This window comes from Cimex lectularius, unplaced genomic scaffold (genome assembly GCF_000648675.2).
Source record: "Cimex lectularius strain Harlan isolate CLEC.00 unplaced genomic scaffold, Clec_2.1 scaffold72, whole genome shotgun sequence".
NCBI classification, from domain to species: domain Eukaryota; kingdom Metazoa; phylum Arthropoda; class Insecta; order Hemiptera; family Cimicidae; genus Cimex; species Cimex lectularius.
In genome coordinates, this window is record NW_019392678.1 from 1483832 (window position 1) to 1509133 (window position 25302).

Below are 25302 nucleotides of genomic sequence, written 5' to 3' on the forward strand. Positions count from 1 at the left end.
TGTACATTTTGGACGAGTGGTGATGTGAAGAGTTGATTGGAGGGTTTGGGTGATGTCAGGAGGTCGACGAGTGTTGATGTACTGGAAAAGAAAGTAACCTAAGAAATACTGTGCACGGAAGGAGGGGTAGAGCCAGGAAAGTAATGGTAAAATAACATAGAAGTATTTTCCAACGTTAAGCAATAGCCACAATTGAAGCACCATTTTCAACTTGCTCAGATATTGAGACATCAGAGCCAATGTACAGCATAAGAACTGCAATTATTGCATGGCACAATCATGGGAACATATAACTTTTGAATGCGAACTGTTTGAACCTCAAAGAGTGAAACACATTCAGAGCTTTCTTTTCGGAATCCCAATGGCCACAAACGTACCAAAACATTTTTATTCTATAAAAAGGATACATTAATAGACCCCGCGGTCGTGAGTTCTATTCCCACCGTCACCTCTGTCATTTTTTTCAACAACCCCCCCGTAATATGAATGCACATACAATAATCGTCTCCTTGGCTATACGCATCGATCATAAGGCCATTAAAAAATCCAGAATTGTGAAGACAATTTGAATAATATAATATTTTTGTATTAGTAATAATTACAAAAATTGCGAAGGTAATTTGTTTAGAAAAGTAATTCTTACAGTAATATTTGCGTTGATAACAAAATCCTCTTGAAGGACATTTGAAAGTAAAAACATTAATTTGCCCTCGGTACTATCTAAGAGATTTCTTATCCTGATTAAATCCTTATTATCGGAAGACGTATGTACACGTCGGACAATTAGCTGCTCCGGTATCGGCGATCAATCCGAATGAATGAGCCCACTCAACCATGGCCCCCCAGCATTATATCACCTCCGGCAACCACCTGTTTGCCTCAATCACAACTCTCTTAGCTCTGGACTGTTTAATTCCATTTGAAAAATATACAAATTGAAGTTCTTTTCCATTGTTAGGCCGTTTAAATAATTACTCTCTTTTCGGAAAAAACCGGCCTTGCCATAATGAAAAGAATCGATGCCGACCGTTGAGATAACAAACATAAATCAGGCGAGTTAACACTGCTATTATTTTCACATTTTTTACACGAGACTTATAGATCTTAAGCATATTAAACAACTTATAGTATGTTTAGTCACGCAATGTGGCCAGGAAATAATGTTCATCTTAAATATGCAGTTCATTTTCAAAGCTTGATATGCCATCGAGCCCCGTGAAAGCCTTGTGAATCAATTCTGAGCAATGGTTTAAGATTGTGAGATATATCTGTTTTCTCTGCGAGGAAATTGAAGCATTCCCAATTATTTTGGTCCGACTATTCTTTTTGTGGATGGCCAATATCGAAAGATATGTGCTGGTAAAGCTAAATCTTTCTTTAGAAAGGTTATGTATTTTGATTTCCTCTAAGTAGAAAATAACTATTTTACTACACATAAGTTAAAAAACAAAGTTGCCAAATAAAATCATGCTATTCTAAAAGCTGTTGAGCACCATACAAGTGATAGTCAAATTCCTTAAAAAAATATGGGGAAGATACTATTGCTACTGTAAATAATGGTGACACGATGTGCTGTGAAAAAACTTCAACAGTCAAAACAGAAAATGTACAATGGAAAGAGAAGATAATAAAAAGTTTCCATTTTTAGACTTATTTGTAATGAGAAATACTGTTCAAAAAATTACATTTAATTAATTTAAAAAAATAGTTCAGAACAAATTTTAGAATATTTTTTAACGCATGTCCAATGTAAAATTATACTAAATATGATCAAACAATGTCATTAAAATAAAAATAGTTACGTGATATTCCTTTTCATAAAAGAAACGAATGATATTAAGAAACCTTATTAAAAATATTTTTCTAAAAGGAATAGGATAGAGAATAATAAAAAAATTAGATTTTATGATAATAAGGATGATAAAAATATAAATTGATCGTGATGATATCGAATCAAACGACTCTAATTGAACCCGATATAATCCCGACATTAAAAAAGTAATAAATACAATAAAATAAAAATAAGAAATAGAAAAACAATATTCAAATTTCAACAATATATGGGCTTTTTAAAATAAAATGTGTAGTATAAAACATTCATGTGGAAGGTCTATTAGATAAAATATATAATAAAGAAGAAATAGTTACAAATTTCATCATTTTTTCTTACACATGTGAAAAAGTTTACATTTTGCAACCCAAGTAGCTAAGCTCAAAAAAACTAAGCCGTCTATATGATGCAATTCTTCTGTAAAAACCATACGAACAGTTCTTATAGAAAATACTGTACCAGCAAAAACTTCAAATATAAAAAAGGCAATACAGGATTGCGTCAAGATACAGGTCACGATATAACTTTTGTTGAAGTTTCAATATTGTGTTGGGAAAATAACAAACAATAATGAATTGAAATTGAATCGTTGAAGAATATAAACTGAAATAAAACATATATTTTATTAATTTTTGTAATTTTGTTATATTACTTTTTAAAGTGTAAAGGGTAGCTTCTGTAAACGACGTAAAAAAAATAAAGTGTTAAAACAAATCTCGGGTTTCTATTATTATCCTCCATCTCAACGTCCTTATAATTCAACAGCCGGTAGAGGAAACAACCGTAGATCAAATATGTATGTTATTTGCAAATCTGAGTGACCATAATTTGTTTCAATGACGATTGAAAAATGAATCAATTTTTCACATGATTTTTCAATTTGTTCCATTTATATTTTCATTTATTTTAATAATGTAAATTTTTTATTTTAATAACTTGTTATATGTTTGTGAAAATATAATGTTTTTATACAAATATCGAGTATACAACCTTAAATATTATAATAACGTGTCCAACTTTTTTTGGATAAATTTGTCAACATTACAGTGATCAATTTATGTTGACAATTGCACAAATTTTTATTATTTTTTCGAATGTATTTCTACTACGACGTTATTTGAACCCCCGAAGCGATAGAGTTTTGAAAGTAAAGCCCATTTGGAAGTATGTAAGTTTCGAATGCAGGGTCTCTGTATTCGAATCCGGGATTTTTACCTTAAAGTAGTGAGCGTCGTGTCAACGCCTAAACCGTTGCTCCACCGTCGCCCCTAAGTTGATTAGGTATCAGCGAGTTGAAACCTAATAAAAAAACATGTGTAATATTCATAAAAATTCTGCTAAAGCAAAGTATAAATATAAAAATTGTTATTTTTATATTTACACTTTGTTATAACACAATTTTTATGAATATTACACATGTTTTTTTACAAGGGCTCAACTCGCTGATTGTTTGTGTTAAGGTTTGAATGGCGCTATGTTCGGATTGGATGGCATTGTTGCAGTTCCATCGTGCTCCAATTTTGTCGAACTCGCTTTTGGAGAACAGCCCGAGGCGCGTACGTGGGCTTACGTTCACCGCCCTTCCAAAGAAGCCCGAATTGCGTGTGGCCGCCCGCTTTTCAAGACCGTGTAATATAAGAATTCCCTTGTGATATTACGACTACAAGGCGTGCCCTGTCTCGCGTGAGCCTACTGAAATATTATGAACGGTATAATCGAGTCCGCTTTCATGGAGGGCTGTATTAAAAATAATAAATATAAAGAAGGTTTTTTCCCAATAGTTTTTTTATTTCTAGGAATTAATTTTAGATAAAAATGAATGTAACATTGTTAGTGAATACACTTCACTAAATACTGTTGTTATCAAAAAATTAAATTTAAATAAAAATAAACTTTAATAACAAATTTACTCGATTTTTTTTGTCAAAATACAAGTAAAGATGAATTCCCGTTGTAGTTTATGCTAAGTGCTGTTATTCCCATTTTAGACAAATATTGGTATTTCATAAGACTCACTTTTATCATTATTTACTTTTACAACGTTCTCTTTCATTCACTCTCTCTCTTTCTCTCTCTCACTCTCTCTCTCTCTCTCTCTCTCTCTCTCTCTCTCTCTCCCTCCCCATCGATCCATATTACTATATTTAGCAAAACATCTCGTCTCATTGTCACTAGAAATATTCGCCGTCCATAAATGAAAACGTTCATTTTTCACGGCTACGTAATTATGCTAAACCATCACGACTGGCAGTTATTGCAATACTATGAAGTTTGCGCTGTGTACTTTTTCACTTTTAACTTTTTATACTTCCCCCCTCTTTGTACATTTTTATGCTTCATGAATGATGTGTCAAATTTCTATGGGCATTTCAACACCGAAACCGCGACAAAATCTTTTTTTTATTCTTTCGGATTCTTAATAAAGGTAATATCGTCGGCTTTTCAGGAAAATGGTCCACGAAAACAAGCCTATTTTTGGTATGCCCTTGGTCGTACCACAAATTTATTTTTTAAAGTCCTATAAAAAAAATCATGAACTTTCCATTAAGAAAATATACATTACCAAGAATTTCTTCTATATGCCTGTAAAAGAAATAATGCAATAGTTTAAAACTTTCAAAATAGCCAAATTTGGAACAATTTCAATTTCATTGCACGATTTCTTATGGTGAAATTAAAACCGGAAGATTTCAAAAACACTTTGCTAGCATGATAGCGATTTTGACCTAAGTTCTGGAGAAAATCTCGCCCTCAATCTTTCACTCTGTCTTTCTGTCTGTTTGTCTCTCTCCCTCTCTCTCTCTCTCTCTCTCTCTGTCTCTCTCTGTCTGTCTCTCTCTCTCTCTCCCTCTCTCAGTCTCTCTCTCTCCCTCTCTCACTCTCTCTCTCTCGCTCTCTCTCTCTCTCTCCCTCTCTCTCTCTGTGTGTCTCTCTCTGTCTGTCTCTCTCTCTCTCTCCCTCTCTCAGTCAGTCTCTCTCACTCTCTCTCTCTCTCTCTGACTCTCTCTCTCTCTCTGATTCACTTCTTGGGTTTTTAATGTCGTTTCTATGTCGATACATATTTATAAAAAATAAATATTATTTGTTAATTGATAATACAGATTTTTTAAATAATTGCACAAAATATAATAATTAGACACCCGCTATACTCAGAATTATTGTGTGCAAAATGTGTTTCCTGACATTGAAGTTACATAGGGAGTAATTAAAATGGTTGTCAGTCTTCCTTGTTTGTTAATGTGAGTTAACTAGCTTCCTATTAAATAGGCGCCCAGGGACGGAATGCAAATTTGCTCAATTAAAATAGTTGCTACTATGGTCCCTTCCTAAGTGTTTGTATTATAAAAATATCGAGAATTATTTAGTTGTCAATTAGGTGTTGAGAAACAGATAAATATTATTTTATTTAAAGCAAGTTTGCCGGAGATTGATGAACCTAAGGTGTATTTCATTCATATTAGGTAAAAATCCTTATTATAGAATTTTAAAAAAACGACAATTAACAAAAAGATTTTGTAGTTTTGGAGTATATAATGAAATATTATTTTTTCTACGAGAAGGATTAACGTTCAACAACCTGTCGGTTATTTTGGTCGGGTTTTAAAATATTGATAGAAATTTCTAAAATATTGATATATATCTTTGACAGTCGGGAAATATTCTTTTTTCATGCACATCGTCCATCTAATCTCGTTGCCAAGTTAATATAACATTACATCTTTGCTAAGTATTGGTATTGTAGGGCTGATTAATGGTAGGTGCGACCATCAGTTGGCCGGATCGACCGAGAAGCTCTCAAGCGTCAAGATGATCTCACTCGTAGAAGGAACCTTATTCAGGAAAGGCCATGCGAGGTTGACTCTCGTACGCTTATTATTGAGCCAAAGTCCGCGTATATGTCTGGCATATAGAGAATGGTTGCCCGATGTGTCCATCTAATTGAACGGTGCAACTCCTTGGCTTTATATAAAGAGCGTGAAGGGATCCACCCAATTTGAGAATCATGATTGAGCTCGGCAGCGTGTATCTGGGTCTCCTGTTCCGATCTGGGAGGAATTAGGGTTGTTTTATTGTATATTGGAATGAGTTATGTGTACACAATGAGTGTTGGTAGTAGCGTGAAGATTTACTGGCGTGAATGCGTAGTGCAAGTGGGCTGAGAGCGGAATAATGATTACTCCATCGACATTCAGTTAATTATTTTATATAACAGGGGTAAAGGCGATGGAGAAAAATTTAGTACTTGAGTGAATGGTATGTACTAGGAAAGAATGAATTTACGAATGATCGAGAGTGAGAATGCATTTGGATTTAGTAACTGCAGTTTGGTGCTGAAATGACCTAGGTGATGACACAGTACGTCGATGGCTGGATGGATGAGACCGAGGTGGGTGATTCGCAAGGCCTGCCGGTAATTTATTGGAAATAATAAAATCTGGAATTGCCGCAGGACTGCTGGAATTGAAAGGCTCAAATGTGTACATGTGCGCATTTACGTACATGCATGGACGTATATTAGCATATTTAACTCTAATCGAAATGGAATCGACTCCTTGCATTTCTGGACTTTATTTTTGTTATTATGGTCAAATATAGAAAAAAGAGCTAGGAAAATTTCTAAGAGCAATTTTATCCGTCATTTTTTGCAAAGGAATAAATTGCATTGAAAAATCTTCGCAGGGTGGATCTGATTCACAAAATGAATGGATTCACAAAGGCCCATTTAGTACTAGAGTTACTGAGAAGAAAAAACGAAAATAAATCTCATTCACAAAAGAACTAAAACAATTTTTTCTACGCTTTGCACTAGCATATTTTTAATCACACATAACAAATCATTTAAATCACTAATTTCAATGAAATGCTAAAATAACATTTAATCCATTATATTTCGTGGTCCGATTGACCAAATAACACCTTTTAATTAATTAATTTTGATGTTAATATTGGTTGAAATGGAAAAGCTAGTGTCACGAGCGGAATTCGAACCCACGACATTCGACAGCTACTCTACCGCTTGAGCTATAGTGTTTTCGATCCTCTCGGACTTCAATTCTTCAAATTCGAAAGGTAGATTGAGATTGGAAGTTGGTGTCTGATCAATAAAATTTAATGACAATTCGTCCTATCTTTCTCTCTCTCTCTCTCTCTCTTTTTTTTTTTTTTTAACCCACCAGGAATGCCGTAACGATTTAAGATTTTGTTGAGTTCCTTATTTTATAAATTGTTCAATTTTTTCATGGGCAATTTAGTTATGTTTAAACGTGCAGTCAAAATAATCCAATGATTCAAGCTTTCGAGAACGGTAATATCTTTAAACAGAAAAAAATACTATAATGATTTTTAAAAAATAGATTTCAAAAACAACATCTATGCAGAGAGTATTCTGCGACAGGACAATCCTCTGGCAGACGGAGAAATCGATCTGGTCCGGGCCTTGTCACCGGTTTGTTTACATTTGCAAACAAGGTGAAAAGGTTTTCGAAATGTCGCATTTCTCACGCTGGTAATGTCTGACAGATTAACGTTTTTAAATGTCATCCATTTTGCCATTGCCATTTTTTCAAGGAATAAATTGCATTGAACAAATGAATCTGCGCAGGGCGGATTCTGATTTAAAAGAAATCTATTTTAAGAGACCAAGTCAATAGTACAGCTGAGAAAAAACTCAATAAATCACCTTTCCACGGGAGCCAAAACAAGATTTTGTACTTTTATCTTTTTGCTGAGAAAACACCCCCCGACGTGGGATACTGTATCATTGCAAAAACCGAAAATTTTGTTGAGTTTATCCCGCCATTTTATTTAGAAAATTGTTAAAATTGTTTGAGGAACACCATGCGAATGACTGTCGGTTGATGAGTAGATAGAGAAAAGTGCAGTTATTGTTGTGTTGTTGTTAAGTTGTTACACTTTTTTTTTACATTTTTCCTTATTTCATCACTTTGTTGAAGTTTTTTAAGAGTAATTGTTTGAATACCAAGTCAGAAGTATATGTAGTTCATAACAACGCCAAATTCTTTTATAATAATGAATTTATTTTGAGCAAGTGCCGGTCAAATAAAGGTATTTTTTGGTATTAATAGAACGACGAACATATTAACAGAAATTTATAATGCTGTCATTTTGTCAATAGAACAAAAATGATGGGGGCGTCGGTGGCCGCAACGGTTTAGGCGTTGATACGGCGCTCATCACCATAAGGTAAAGGTCCCGAGTTCGAATCCAGCGGCCCTGCATTCGAACCCGACGTACTTACAAATGGGCTTTCTTTCAAAAACACCGGCACCCTGAGGGTTTATATGACCTCTGAAAAAAAACAAAAACGATTCGCTAACCTAAAACAATCAGTACAAATTCTTCAAGCCATTTCCCACAAAATAACTTTTTGTAATGTTACCATATTCCATGATGGGAGCGATAAGACTAAGAAAAATAACTACAAAATTTTTACTTCCAGGTGAGTCAAAATAAACATCGCTTTCGCATATTTTCTCCGCTGCATTGAAATCGACTAATCATGTATATGTTTTTGGACAGATTGTAAAATTCATCAACCTTTTAAGTTATTGAGAGGTTAAAATATTTATTTGAATTCGAGCTCATTAAACGAATACAAATTTGATTCCAGGCAAAATTTGTCAAATCTAAGTCTACAATCAAAATAATAATCATTTAAGCTTTCGAATACATTAATATTGTAAGGTAAAAAGAGGTACTATGAGAAAAAATATATTCCACAAACAACACCTATGAGAGATCATTCTGCGGCAAGATATACCTCTGACTGGCAGACGCGGAAATCGATCTGGCCTGCAATAATCGGATTTCCAGCGTAGTCAAGGGTTGTTTACGTTGGATGCAGAAAGGTAAAAAGCTTTTGAATTGTCGCATTCCCCGCGCTCATAATGGTTGACAGATTAACTTTTTTTAAATGATTATTCAGAAATTCAGATGCGGTCTGCTGTGATGTAGGTTTCAGAAAAACATTTTCTTTATCGTGCCAACGTTTCGATCTTTATTGAGATCATCTTCAGGACCTGGGATTTACAAACATTGTTTACATTAAACAAATACATTTAGGATGTGGAAAAGTGAATTTATATAATGCAAAATATATATTCAATCAAAGTATTTCTACTCACTCAAAGTGTTCGTCTTCTGTGTAATTGTGCCATTCTTGCGTGTCGTGTTGATAGTGCCAGAGAGATTTTGCTGCTTTATGTTTATATATGTTGGATTTTGAAGGGGTGGGGAAGGAAGTCGGTATAGAAAGAAATTTTTGTATAAGGTGTCGGCTTCTTTGAGGTGAAAAGTGCTGACGAAGGGGAAAAAAATGTATTGGTAATGGTTCGGTCAGATTATCATTACATTAAACAAATACATTTAGGATGTGGAAAAGTGAATTTATACAATGCAAAATATATTTTATATTCAAACAAAGTATTTCTACTCACTCAAAAGTCGTGTTGAGAGTGCCAGTGAGATTTGCTGTTTCATGTTTATATACGTTGGATTTTGAAGGGGTGGGGAAGGAAATTGGTATAGAAAAGAACACATCAAATATCATCATATTACGTTCCACACATCAAATATTTTTCACATAGTCTAATTGTCCAACAATTTAGCTTTCCTTTTCCTATTTTTCCCTTTTTTTATAATCCTGAAAGAATAATCTGACCGAACCATTACCAATACATTTTTTTCCCCTTCGTCAGCACTTTTCACCTCAAAGAAGCCGACACCTTATACAAAAATTTCTTTCTATACCGACTTCCTTCCCCACCCCTTCAAAATCCAACATATATAAACATAAAGCAGCAAAATCTCTCTGGCACTATCAACACGACACGCAAGAATGGCACAATTACACAGAAGACGAACACTTTGAGTGAGAAGAAATACTTTGATTGAATATATATTTTGCATTATATAAATTCACTTTTCCACATCCTAAATGGATTTGTTAAATGTAAACAATGTTTGTAAATCCCCGGCCCTGAAGATGATCTCAATAAAGACCGAAACTAAATTCACTAATTTCGTGGTCCGCTTGACCAATTAATACTTTATAATTAATTAAGGTTTTTAGTTACTAAAACACTAAAGCTCTCCGTCGCCATTTCAATAATCGTCGAGAATCCAATCCGATTACACGACATTTGAAAAATGGCGAAACGAGGGAAAACTCATAAGGTTGTGTTGAGATGGGGAGTTGATGACCGAGTGGATCGAGGTCACGTTAGCTCAAGTGGTAGAGCAGCGGCGTATCTGGCCGAAAATTGTGGGTTCGAATCCCTCTCGTGCCATTAACTTTTTTTCATCTCAACTAAAAACCTTAATTAATTGTAAAGACCGAAATGTTGGCACGATAAAGATAATGTTTTTCTGAAACCTACATCACATCAGACCGCATCTCACGATTTCTGAATAATTATCGATTAGCAGTCACTAATCACTACACTTTTTTTAAATGTCATCAATATGTCATTTATATGATTTAAAAAATTGTCGTTGGTGGTATTACCAGTAATAAAGTTATAATGTTGTTTATTATAATATCCAGATGGGCATCCAAAAATGTATTATGAAACATGTTTGGCGAATTGTATAACAAATACAACTTTTTCAATTTAATTAAATAAAGGACAAAACCTTATTTTGTTATAGGTTTTAATGAGGTTTGCAAGGTATATGTTAATTTCGTACTCCTCATAAAATTACTAATTGGCACAAAGGAAACACTAATTGATTCAGAGTTATTGAAGTATGTACATTGTTTGTCAATGTTGTTAATTTGTTTACAACAAAAAAATGGTGTCTGCGTTAAATAAATTAGTTCAATTTGTCTGTGTAAATAAAAGTTAATTATTTTATTTTGTGAAATATTTCAGAATTAATTGATGTTAAAACTGTTGAATCCACAACCTTTTGGTGTTTGGTTGATTAATCCTAGGTAACTGAATGTGATAATGAGTTTTTCCTTCAAAACGTTACATTCTACACACCAATTAATGTGTAAAATTAAAATCCGTATATAATGTAAATGTTATTAAAATGTTGCCCCTGGAAAAAAAATAACTTATTTGTAAATCCATATTGACCAACCTATTTCAATATGCTAAATAAACAGGAATTTTATGGCTTTTTAATTAAAGTTAATTATTGTTCAAAGAAAAATTGAATTTGATCAACGAACACTTTTGTAGATCCGAAATTCCCATTATGCTATTAGTGTTGATTAAAAATTTCAGAACGCAAAATTTAATCCCTGAGTGATTTAAGCAAAATTTTGTACGCTATTAAAAATTACATTACACTTTTCAAACTTGAGAATTGAGTAAAATGTTCCAAGCAAGCCTGTTACGAATTTCCTGAAACCTTTGTCCTTTACTTGACCTTATGACCTCTTCAAAGGTCATGTTGTTTGGACTGTTATGCAGCCGAAAATATTACGTTTCACTCCCAACAATAAACTTTATAATAAGGTTTGATGTCATTTTCCTATGTATTTTCAAGAAAATAACATACACTTATAAAAAATTTCTTTCAATCTGGAACGTTTTTAACAAGCCTAAAAATTCTGATTGAATTTCTATGCTTCTATAAAACGTTAGGGGTTTGTTGATATCTTAAAGGGAGCATACCAAAGAAAACATAAATTATATGAATATTTAACCAACATGAATCATTACATAATATTAAGTAAATGGAGTTGTGGAATAACGTTGAATGAACGACCTCCTAATTTTCCACTTTATTGATTAAGACTGTATTCACTTCTGACCTTCAGATATTTAAGCTTACCTCGTACTGCGGTGGATTCATTTCATGGCGGATTCAAACGACCCACATGTTTCCAAATTAGGTTTTACATTTTACCTTTGTTGTCGTACGCGCACAACACAGAGCATGCCCACGAATAATACGACCTCTCTCAGATTCTTTTCTTTTTACCCTGTAATTTATCTCCATCTCTCTATCTCAAACTCTCATTTTCTTTTCCTTACACTTCAACTTTACAATATACAATATTATATATATAGAGTTTACATAAAAAAACATACCTAAAAACGAATCGATTTTAAACTTTCTTTATCTTCACTTGTTCACTATTTAATATTAACAAGTTTTGCACTGTTTTCTACAATATTCGCACTTAATGTCGTTCAGACGATGCCTCCTCGATATCGGATGCGTGGCAGCATTGCGCATAGTCTCGCACGTAGCGATCATGACAACGGGACGGTGTAACATACATTAAAGAAGGAAAATCAAACTGAGCTACCTTACACAAACACACGATGACTCCTTCAAAATGCAAGATAATTAACATTAGCTCAAAACTCAGGGAACCCAACTCTTTAATAACAAGAAAACTTAGGAAAACAAAAATAAATATTGATAATAATAAATGTCAAAAAGTAACTTAAAAAAAATGAAAAATGTGTGAAAAAGTTCATACTTAAAGAATGTGCTTTCTGCACACTAATCTTTATTTTGTATAATAACTTTATTGACGAATAATGTCAATTCAAGTGTACTTCAATGTAATGTTTGCTTTGTTAATTATCTTAAATCAATTTGGTATAAATTATGTTTACTTTTTGATATTCATATAGAATCTACTTAGCGTTAACTGCTTTCTTCGTTAGGTGTAAAAAATGCTGAAATCTTATTTAGCAAATTATAATATTATATTATTCTCGTTATTAATGATTCTATTCAATTCGTTCGTGCAGATTTTTGTGGTGTAGTCAAAACTATCTCGATTCGTTGATTTACAACACGTTTTGTCCGATGTATTTATTGTTGTGGTGAAAAATTAATGCTTGTTTTGGAAATGTGACTCGACTCAGTCGACTTTTGTGTTGTTTTGTCTCGGGTGCTTGGCATGTAAACAAAGCTAAATCCTCAAATGTATTTTATGGCTTATAAAAATCTTATCTTTTGTACAAAATATTTTAGTTTATATTGAATTTTGTAAGGGTGAGGAGCTGCGAAAATATGTTTAAACTTGTTATTCGTCAAATTTATTTTTACGTATATAAACAAGGGCGAAGTGCAGCTCAAACCGCGCGCAAAATCAATAGAGTTTGGTGGGGGGGAAGCATTAACGAATGCACGGTGCAGGAAGGTTTGAGCGATTTCGTCTGGAGATTTCGATCTCGATGACAGGAAAGGTCGCGGCAGGCCTTCCGTTGTGGACGACGACCAACTCAAAAAATTGAATGAAGAAAATTCACGTAAAACTACACGGGAAATTGCGGAAGAGCATTGTGTCGACGACTTAACCGAAATTTCGCCATCTGGAGAAAATTGGTAAAGTAAGGAAACTCGACAATTGGGTAACGCACGAAGTAACCGAAGCCCATATTGAAATTTGCACGTCTATTCTGTTGCGCCACCAAAATGATCCATTTTTTGATCGAATTGTCATGAAAAATGGATTCTGTACGATAACATGAAGCGTATAGGTCAGTGGTTGTACAAGGATCAATTACACCCAAAAAAGATCATTGTGACTCTTCGGTGGTGTACTGCTGGGGTTGTTCACTATAATTTCCTGAATTATTGTTAAATTAGTACAGTAGAGTACTATTGCCATGAAACTGACAACATGCACGGGAAACTGCAACATCTTTGTCTAGCATAGGTAAACCGTAAGGGCCAATTCTTCTTCCCGATAACGCCAGGTCACATGTAGCAATCCCAACCCTCCGGAAACTTAAGGACTTAAGATATGAAACCTTAGTACATGTCCATATTCACCCGAACTTTGGTCTTCAGACTTCAATTTTTTTAGGCATTTTTATTACTTCTTAAGGGATAAAATTTTTGAGAACGCGGTGAAGCAGAAAATGCCTTCCAAGACTGTATTGTTAGTGGAAATTAATTTTTTTTAATGTCAGCGGAATAAAAGCGCTTATTGCACGTTGGCAACGATGTATAGATTGTGATGGAAAATATTTCGAATATATTTGCTTTATTTTATAAAAACTAAAAATAGTTTTGTCTGCGTTTTCAAAACTTGTATTTTTCTTGCACCAAGCCAATAATATTTCAACGGACGGTTTAAAAACTTATCAACCGTTGGTTATTATACCAATAATCAGACGATGAATTTGTTTTTCCATTGCACCTTTATTATTCAACTGCAATGGAATTTTTGCCTCAAACGGGTTTTGCCCACGGCTGTCCAGGTAGCAAGCAACTGTGGTAAAAGGGTGAGCCAGATCAAAGCAATTCGCCCCAGGACAATCGTGAGCAATTCCACCCCATCTAATCACTCCGCTTGAATTAAACTTTACTTGCGGCATCAGTAACTCCTCCGTCCGACTTCGGGGCGACTTTGTATATAGAATTGTTTATGTCCCTACAAAAACAACCTACATTAAAAAAAAACCTGTTAGAATTGAGTATTTTACATTTTATTATTAATATTGATGATTAATTGATGATTTCATTAAATAGCGTACCAACATAATTTACTATTTACTAAAATCTGATCAATCACACTTTGTAGGATCGCTATTTATATTTAAATATCTATTTCATTATTGAATAGTTATTAAATTTTATTTTTCTGTGATTTGCTACGTTAAGCCCTCCTGACTTCTATTTTGCTGTGTTGCGTTCGAGGGTAGAAACCACACTGAAATACCATTTGCACATTATTTTACACTAAAATGTGTTGGGCTGTGTTAAGTTTATCTGTTGTACGAAACATAAATACTATCATAAAACCTAGTCAACAGTGAATATTCATATTTTTAGAACTAAATTATAATAAGACGACAATATTAAAAAAAAAATGAAGACTCATTTAAACTTAAGATGCAATTCGAAAAATAAATTAATTAAAAAAATTATTAAAAATCCGTTTGGATTAGACAATCTGTAGAGTGGATGAAGCTGATAAAGTTGAATAAGTCTGTCAAGTTTTACAAATTAGTGTTTGTTTTGTTAGAAAAATGTTGTAGAAATTCTAAACAAAACAATATAATCGTATACTAGTTTGTTAGCCGACAGATTTACTTCTAAACAACATTTTGAAAAAGCTAACACAACATCGCATGGATCTAATTAACTTGCTAATAATGCTTGCGCAATAACAATTCTTAAAAGAGGCTAAACTGACAAAAGTATAAAACCAAACAACGAAGCAGCTAAAAAAGCATTACCACGTTAAAAAAGGACGGTGGATGAATCCGAACAACTAAAACTGGGGGAAAAAACGGCAAAATCGTGTTTGCCAGGGAACTAAGTATTTTGGACAATTATCGAGCAGACCACCTGGGTTATCTGCGAGGGCACAGAGCTTACTATTGGGATAGCAAATATAGACTATTTTTTTCATAATTGGCCCTCACAATGTAAAAAAAAAGATACGGGTGAAACCATAGTAAACAAATTATTTAAAAAATGGTATCTAGTGACGAAAAAACAATCACTCTCAACAACAAATCAATGGTTGCATACCGTAAGTACCAAAATGACCTAGGAAAAAATGTGCATAAATAGTCATTGAGTACGAGGAAGAATCTAGTTATCTGAACTACACTAAAGAATTAAGAAATATACAATATACAAAAGACTGTAATATATAAAGAAATAAAATAAAATAAATATTTAACACTACCTTGTCTAAATTTTCTTATTATGTAAACAATAAAGTATACATCTCGACTAACAATAAAAAAAAAATTGAAATGCTTATATTTTATTTTATCTTGTTATGAAATCAAATGAGCTGTTGATTCGGAACCTTATTTAAAATAGAGTTAACAAGAATATCTTAGTTTTTTAAACGATTTATGAAGTTTATAAGCTAAGGTTCATTTATGATTGTTGAAGTGTTAAGAAAATAAAAATACATAAATGGATGATTGCAAATTCACTTGAAAAATTTGCGATTAAGTCTGTATATTAATAACGGGAAAAAGAGTTTTGGCCAGTTGTGAGTCTTGCAAACAGGTTAGCCACCTGGTTCCTGTCGTAATCAAGTTTAGTCCGAAACACGTCGTCATCACACATATTACCAAACTTAGTCCATTAAACTAATAGCTTCCTAAAATCAATAAGCAATGATATGCCTCGGGCTCAATATGATAAATGGAGGACTGCAAAATTAAAGCATTAAACTGATCGTGCAATAGACTCTCTGAGATAAGGGCCAAAATAATTCAACACTAGAATCACGTTCTTCGTTGACTGATTCCAAAAAATAGCTAAATTGTTTCAAGCACATTTTTCGTTATTTATTTATTTTCGTCAGCACGCCTGCCGAGATGCGATAGCTGAACATTGAAGAAGATTATTTGGAGATCGTGAGATGCGATCTGGTGAACAAAAACAATTTCTTTATCGTGCCAACGTCTCGATCTTTATTGAGATCATCTTCAGGGCTCAAAATGTTTGTTTTCTGTGTAGATTTGTCATTATTGTGTGTCGTGTTGAGAGTGTTTTATTACATTAACATTTTCAGGGTTGTTTATCATTTTTTTGTCCCTATCAATAATGGCATATCTACACAGAAAACTAATACTTTGAGCTCCGAAGATGTTCTCAATAAAGATCGAAACTTTGGCACGATAAAGAAAATGCTTTTCTAAAACCTACGTCACACCAGACTGCATAAACGATCATTGACTAACGGTCTACTAAACACTACACATTGAAGAAGACCGAGAAGTTTTGCTTTAGAGTATGATATCACTCCGGAAAATGACACGATAATTAAAAATACTTCCGAAAATGGTTCACAATATCAATATATTATTAAAATATATTATGAAAAGATACATACAACTGAAATAACAGTTTGCTTTCCCTATTTCCAATCGTCGTATTAGCTTTATATATCTTCCTAATATTTAAAAAATTGTAGACAGTCCCCTCGAGTTACACAAAACGTTTGAGAGTTAAGAAAATAGCCTTTTAAGGTTATAAATTGACTGCGTCTAGAAGGAATTCATTATAAAATTTAGAGGGTCACAGGACGTTTCTTTAATAAATTTTAGTATTCTATTACATTAACTTTTTCAGGGGTATAATTTTTTGTCTGTATAATGAACTTTGACAAGAATTAATTGATATTAATCATCTAAGCGGTATTTTTAAATCGATTGTGGTCAATACAGTAAATGGGGGAAATTGGGAGAAAAAACAACAATCGTGTGGAGAAAAGTTAGTTGTTTCTCTTACGGTATCGTGGGGAATGAATAATGCTTCGGCGTGGCATAAATTATGAGGCCGAGAAACTGTTTTCGTTTATTTCTCAGTAAGAATATTGTTTCTAAAAAAATACTACAACGAAAGTCCCAAGATAGGAAGTTCTAAATCTTTGAAAAATTGGTTTTGGAACAAAGCCTTTACATTATCCCGACGCTTGTATTTGCTCAATTTTTCGTGGGTTGGCGATTTATATTTTACCGACAAGGGTTAACATATAAAATCAATCATTGATATTAATATAAATAGGAAATATATTTTTTGAAGTTGAACGCGGAGATAAGTAGTTACCCAACATCAGCAAGTTCAAATATATGGGATGTGTGTAAAATAATGAAAAATACATTAGATTTCGTGGTCCGATTGACCAAATAACATCTTTCAATTAATTAATTTTTATGTAAAGCATTGGTTGAGGAAAATAAGTTAGTGTCACGAGCGGGATTAGAACCCACGACCTTTGGCTAAATTCGCCGGTGCTCTACCACTTGAGTTATCGTGACTTCAATCCACTCGGTCACCAATTTCCCATCTCAACCCATCTTTCGAATTTTCCCTCCTTTTTACCATTTTTTAAATGTCGTGTAATCTATTTGATTCTCGGCGACAAATGAAATGACCACAGAGAACTTTAGTGACGATATAATTCATTTAACTTATTAAGTCCATTAAATTCGTAGTCCGATTGATCAAATAACATCTTTCAATTAATTAATCTTTATGTAAGGTATTGGTTGAGGTGAAAAAGTCAGTGTCACGACCTGGATTCGAACCCACGACCTTCGGCTAAATACGCCGATGCTCTACCACTTGAGCTATCGTGACCTCGATCCACTCGGAATCCAATTACACGACATTTAAAAAATGGCAAAAAGGAGGGAAAACTCAAAAGGTGGGGTTGAGATAGGGAGTTGATGTCCGAGTGGATCGAGGTCACGATAGCTCAAGTGGTAGAGCAGCGGCGTATCTACCCGAAGATCGTTGGTTCGAATCCCGCTCGTGCCATTGCCTTTTTTATCTCAACTAAAAACCTTAATTAATTGTAATATATTAATTGGTCAAGCGGACCACGAAATTTGTGAATTTAATAAATTAAAATGAAGTATACTTCACTAAAGCTCTCCGAGGCCATTTCGATCCTCTAATAAAAAATAGTGTCAAAACTTTACAATTTCGTATTTCAGAACGTTAGAATATTTATTAAACCTTAAAATTACTTACAATTCTTAGATTTAACCTGCTTACCGTTCTCAGATAAATCGTACATAAATCCAGATGGAAAGCTTTTGCAAAGTCTGACAGTCGTTTACGAAAACGGGGTCTTGTTTGAAATTCAAAGGATCCGGGAACAATTGCTTGACCACTTCGGCTGAGCCCTGTATTCACAGGAAAGTGGCATCGTTGCTTTTAAAGCCGCCTCATTACTTTAAACTGTCGATTTAATTGGCACTTATTTAAAATTTAAACCCCTCGTTAATGCCACTTTCGGTTTGTATTATGGCTGGGGGAACACCTGACCAAAAGCTAGTGCCAAATTCAAATTCTAAACAGCGATTCGTTTTCCAAACAAAATAAAAAATAGTATTCACTGCTTTTTATAGTCAAATAAATAAATCTATCTGTTTTTTATTCACAACCTACCTCTAAACTTTAAATTTTAACTTGCATTTTTTTAAAATAGAAATGCCTGATTTTACTTTCATTTGAATTTGAGAAATTCAGAAAATATCTGCATGTTGTTTTAGGCATTATATTCAGTGCAAAGGAGCAGTGTTTTTATAAAAGAATTAATGTTATATAATTCTGGGTATTATTGAATTCAATATAAAATTTTATTTTTCGTAAACAAATTAATTTGAATTTTATAATTTACAAATTATTGATTTACTTGTTTTAAATACAATTTTCAAATTCTCAATTATTATTGTTAGGCTACATTATTTGTAGAAAGCTAATAATATCTTCTGTTCAATGCAGAACACGGAATGCCCTAGCTAGAAAAATATCTTTTTGTATTTTATAGTTTTTTCCATTATGTAAACAGTAAAGTTTATTCCCGAAAATTGCCGTCTTCGTCTGAGCCATTAACTTTTGAGTATGTTTATAAGAGAAAAGTATGATGGGTTTGACAACCTCTTTGATGTTAACTGAAATCCATTAGAAACATTAAATTTGCGGGAGTAGAAGCACACTTTCATCATGGGATTGATTCTTGTAATTGTTTTGTCTACAAATTCTACCTTTCCGCTGAGTTGATACTTGCTGAGATAATAAAACCCTTTTTCCGTTTTCTATTATTCTACTTGTTTTTTTTGTTTTTTTAATATCAGCCAAAACTACTTTGCGTATAATATATACTATTTTAAAGAAAAAATTTACAGAAGTCCATAAATAATTATTTCAGGTAGAATGAAAAGTTAGAAAATTTAAATGAAATATGACAGCAGATGGTGAGTAAATGACCGATTGTGCAAACTTTTTTTTTCTCCCGAATCTTTGTATAATAAATTTATTCAGTTTAAAATCTAATTATCCACAAGACATAAATTCAAAGGTAATTTCGAATTAAGAAATTTTTTACCGAGAATATTGGCTGATTACGAAATGAGTTTAAAATTAAAATGTTTAAAATTCCAACTGTATTGTAAAACTAATTATATATGTATTTAAAAAACAAACTTTGTACTTGCTTTATGTTTACTCTATGTTAAAATACTTTTACCAAATCATTCATACTTTTATAACAATGTTTTTAAATAATATTGGAACTATCTTGTGTAAAAATCTGATATAGGTCTTTTTATAGATTTTTTTTTCTATAAAACAGTTTCTTTGTTTAATGGCATCCTACCAACAATCAATTACAAGATTTTATATTGTCTTTAGACTTTCGTTTTTTAATTACAGAAATATATTTATATACCCTTGTTTAGAATTGGGGAGAGAGATGAGGGCGTCCGACTAGTATTTGTTATTTTTCTGAGTTCGAATCCCACCTTAGCCCATGTGTTTTGAAATGAGAATAACACAAAAAAATTATTGTAACCTTATTTGATCTTTCGTCCATGACACTTTACGGCCTAAATTCTTCTTAATAAAAAGAATTTTACTTTCCTTTTTACATTTTTGTTAACACTAAACATGCGAAAAGTTTAAATGGAGTGAAGTACAGATAGACAGGCGAAAAGACATACAAACACTGACAGACAGACACTAAAAACCCTCCTCCTCTCACCCTCCCTCCATCTCACACTATCACCCTCTCCATCTTTCTTTCTTTCTTTCTTTCTCTCCTCTATCTCTCTTTCTCTCTAATAATTATACGAGAATTACTGAAAAATGAGAGAGTTACAATTATGAGAACTGTAATGGTAAAAGAGATCATTCGCGACCTAAATTTGAGAGAAATTATAAATAAAAAGATAATTACTAAATGTTTAATTCTTTTATCAGCTTCTACTTAATTCTATAAATATTCAATTAATAATACACAATTTTTTTGCAATGAAAAATTTGTGTCACAGGTGGGATTCGAACCCACGACTTTCGGCTAAATATGCCGTTGCTTTACCACTTGAGCTACCGTGAATTCGATCGCCCATGCCACAAACTTCCCATTTCGACTCCCCGTTTTATTCCAATTTTAAGGAAAAATAATGCCTGTCCTGAATCCACGCTTGAAGAAAACTGGGTCAAAATTTAATATAAATTCATTATTAAGGTTAGTTGTATCAATGCACGTCATTGTTGCATATTTACTTTATTTGGTATGAGTAACAAGCAACTTTCTCACCATTGTCTCAACACCAAAGCGCTTTTTAAACCCTTTCCGTTTGATAACAAGGCCTTAGTGTAAAAAGCAATTACAAGGGTAACGGCAATGTTAAATAATTCATAAACAATTACAATAATGACTGTGTCGCAACACGTCACGTCGATTACCGCAAATACACACGTTGTTAGAAAAAAAGAAAAACGGACTTTGCCCAAGGGATGATTGTATATAAAATAAAGGGTTTGCTTTATTTTTGAGCGTGCGTAGTCCGATCAACTATTAGCATCTGCAGCGATAACAACTGATTTGTGCCATGGTTTGGCATGAGTCAAGCTCACGAGAACGACTCACGCGACGAACTTGCCCAGATTTACGCTTTACACAATCACACACAATCACAATTTTTTTTATATCGGACGATTGGATTACGAGCGATTAATGAAAGCGGTTTGAGTGTTAAATCAAATTTAAAAAATCCATAGATCGTAGGTGTTTTCTGGGGGTTCCGAACTGTCTTAACCTGTGCAAGGTTAATAATAATTTTTTTTAAGTTCTACTTTGCGATATATTAAAGCGATCTATAAGAAATCTATTTATTATAATATATGATTAATTATGAGAAATAATTGAGTAAACTGTAGTACTATTGTTTTTTAAGCATTGTTAATCTCGATCTTTTACGCCAAAAATGCATTTCACGTAAACATACCTTGTTTGGTTGGACCAATCTGTTTTTAAATTTTTAAATCGGAAGAACCGATTAATTTGTGGTAATAATCAGACATAATAAAAAAGCACTATTTAAAACTGGTAATAGTACAAGATGTCCAATTAAAATCCAGCACGCCGCTCATCCAACGTCCTTTCCACCAAGCATCCGTTCACTCATAGCCTCCCAAAAGACCCTGATTGCCATGACAATGCCATTGTTACCTTGTGATAAAGTGATATTGAACCATCTTATGTTTTAAAACTTCAACTATCGAAATACCGGTCACTTCAGTTACGTCATAATTTGAATCCTTATCCACATAAGAAAACTCCCCCTGGCTAATTTCTAAGAAAGTATCAAGCACTAACGAACGCATTTTCTAATTAGAAATCGGAACGGTACGGTACTTACACCAGGTCAAATGCAGAAATGTATCACCTTATTTCTGACCACCTTTTCACAATTTTTACTCCCAACCTCAATCTGCGTGTCCCTTCAACTGAGATCACATCGCCAAATACCTTGACTCTCCCTCTAGCAATCACCTAAGCACAACCACCCCACAGAATTCATGTCTCAGATTTTCCGCCTTTCCGAACGGAAATCCCCGGAAATCTTATTACCCTACAATCCTCCCATATATACCCAAAAAAAGCATAGTGTGTATTAAAACTATTTACAAAGTAAAATATTTCACACAACCCATTTTTCAATATAGTGGAAATTATCTTTAATAACCTCAATACTGAAACCACACACATCCACTTGTGCATCTTATAGCCTCCTTTCTCTTTTATCTAAAATCTTTGAATGTATAACCCATAATTCCCATGTTTGACTCTGAAAAATTAATTTCCAACAATCAATTTGGATTATACTGTTGAGCTGTGCTTCACAGTAGTCGACACTCGGCTCAAGAAAAAAAACTATTGCACCCTGGCCTGCCATAAATGTTAAGTCACAACTACTATCACATCCTAATGTCCTTCCTCTTGAATCTATCGATCAATCAACTCCGATTCTTTACCCATCCAAAATCGCTGTCGTTTCTCAAGGAAGTATCCTAGGTCCAATCCTCTACACCATTTTCACTGCTGACGTGCCTACATATCTAAACACACAACTCACAAACTATGTGGACGATACCGCGATCGTATTTAATCCTATTTACACACTCCAATCCTCTCCTAGCCACAGAAGCAATCCAACATCTCCACCTCATTGTCGATTGGTGCACTCGGTTGCGGTTCAGGTTGAACCAGAAAAAAATCAATATGTAACGTCTACTTGCCTACGTAAACAACAAAGTAATACTACCATCCAACCTTGTCCGCTTCCTTGGATTTTGCTTAGATAGCAGACTTACATGGGACCTACATACATGTGTAAAAATACAAGAATTAAACTATATGGGCTACTCAGACCTCCTGTGAAGAAAATCAACACTACGCACACATAACAAACTAAGGGCTTATAAAACACTCATCAGACATATTTGGACTTACGGAGTCGAACTGAGGGGCTCGGCTAAATCCTTCAACATCCATCGAATTTTATCCTTTCAATCCAAATTTCTGCAACGTATCCTCAACTCTCCCTTCAACTTCACCAATTAAACGTTCCATAAATACCTTATAATCCCATTTGTGAAGAATCTGATCCAATACCAAGCATAAGCTGCCCAATATATTTTGACATAGTGACGCGGGTCTTGTACTATCAAGTCTAATTTTGCGTATATATAGCAACAAGATGCAAACCATAAACAAATTTTATGACAGATTGCAGTCTTTTTATTTTTCTTGACTTCGAGGATTCTTAAAAAATGATGGAGTTATATGTTTATGTATATATAGTTATATAGTACTAACATTAGTAAACGTTTAAGATAAGCCAATTTTTATACCGAAAAATATGTTATGAATAGTTTGTTTATTGCTTACTATTTACTTTACCATAACACCAATCATTAAGTTAAAAAGAAATCTAAGAAACAGTTAAGAAAAAGAAAAGAAAATGTAATATAAGCATGTTTTATTTTGGGTAGTAATGTACAGTTTGAGACGTCTTTCCAAAAAAGAAAGCATTGAATGAATAAATCTTTATGAATCGATTTAATCCTTCAATTTTCCATCATATTTTCCGTTGATTCGTTCTAAATTGCAGTTTAAATTCGTCAAACCACGACTAGAAGAGTACATCAACAGGTGTGTATCGATGGAATGGGAAAGGGATGAGAGCCCAGGATGATGCGGTCGTTCCTGCGGTTCTCTGGTTCCTTTCAAATTTTACCTGTTTTAACAACCATCCGGCTAGAAAGTGAATTTTCACTTTTTTTATTTGAACTTCAATACACAAACGTTGGCTTGCGCAGAGTAAATACTAAAGAAAAAATAATTTACAATCAGAAAGCCAGAAAAATAGGAGTTGTACCTTTAACGATTTGCGATAGTAAAACGTCAAATTCTTTCGGAAAACAAGAAATCCGACTGCAAATAGAACTTAAATAGTGATCAATTTTTATTCTTTCTTTCCGAGAATAGTCCGAAAACAACTTTAAACAAATGTATTCAATTGTGTTTTACATGTAAATTTTAGCCAATGAAGCAAGATTGTCCGTAAAGAATATATCATTGACTTCTGCAAGAAAATTTCATTGGTTTATCAGTAAAACAATATTTTTATGATCCTTGGTAATCTCACGATCTCTGAGTGATTTTAATGATCATCTGGTAAGATCTATTAGCAAAAGCTACCCACTCAATCATAAAACTGTATACCGTTACATCACATTGCAAATTATTACGATAAAAATTAAAAAATGATTTCTATTCATGCAACATATCGTACAACTACTGTAAATCATATTATGCTTTTTTTTAACAATAGATCAGAAAAAAATCATTTTAAGGAATGAAGGAAAATTTTATATCTTAGCATCAATTTACAGGAAACAACAAAACAGCAACAATAAACAAAAAATTAATAGCATTAACATCGAAGTTAGATGCAGAAATAGTGTTTAGGGATAATCATTAAAAAAAAAGAATTAAAAAATCAAATAAACCTCAACAACCACCAGGATGAAACTATCCAACAAATTATCAACGTTCACATACATCATTTTCACCATTCTACACCTTATATCAATTAATTATGAAAATATCACGAAGTGAGATCGGAACGAGAAAAAATAAACCCAGCCTAATCCGCCAAAAACAAACTTAGGTATAACCCATTGTATTCGTGGTCCAATTGACCAATTAACATTTTTCAATTAATTAATATTTATGGAAGGTATTGATTGAGATAAAAAAAAGTCAGTGTCACGAGCGTGATTCAAACCCACGACCTTCGGCTAAATACGCCACTACTTTAAGCACTTGAGTTATCGTGACTTCGACCCGCTCGGACACTAACTTCCCATCTCAACCTCACCTCTCGAATTTTTTTAATTTAAAAAATGGCAAAAAAGGAGGGAAAATTCGAGATGGGAAGTTAGTGTCCGAGCGGATCGAAGTCACGACAGCTCAAGTGGTAGAGCAGCAGCGTATTTAGCCGAAGGTCGTGGGTACGAATCTCTCTTGTGACACTGAGTTTTTTTTCAACCAACACCTTCCATAAATATTAATTAATAGATATATAAAACTGTATTTATTTAGAAATCGTGAGATGCGGTCTGGTGTGATGTAGGTTTCAGAAAAACATTTTCTTTATCGTGCCGTTTCGATCTTTATTGAGATCATCTTC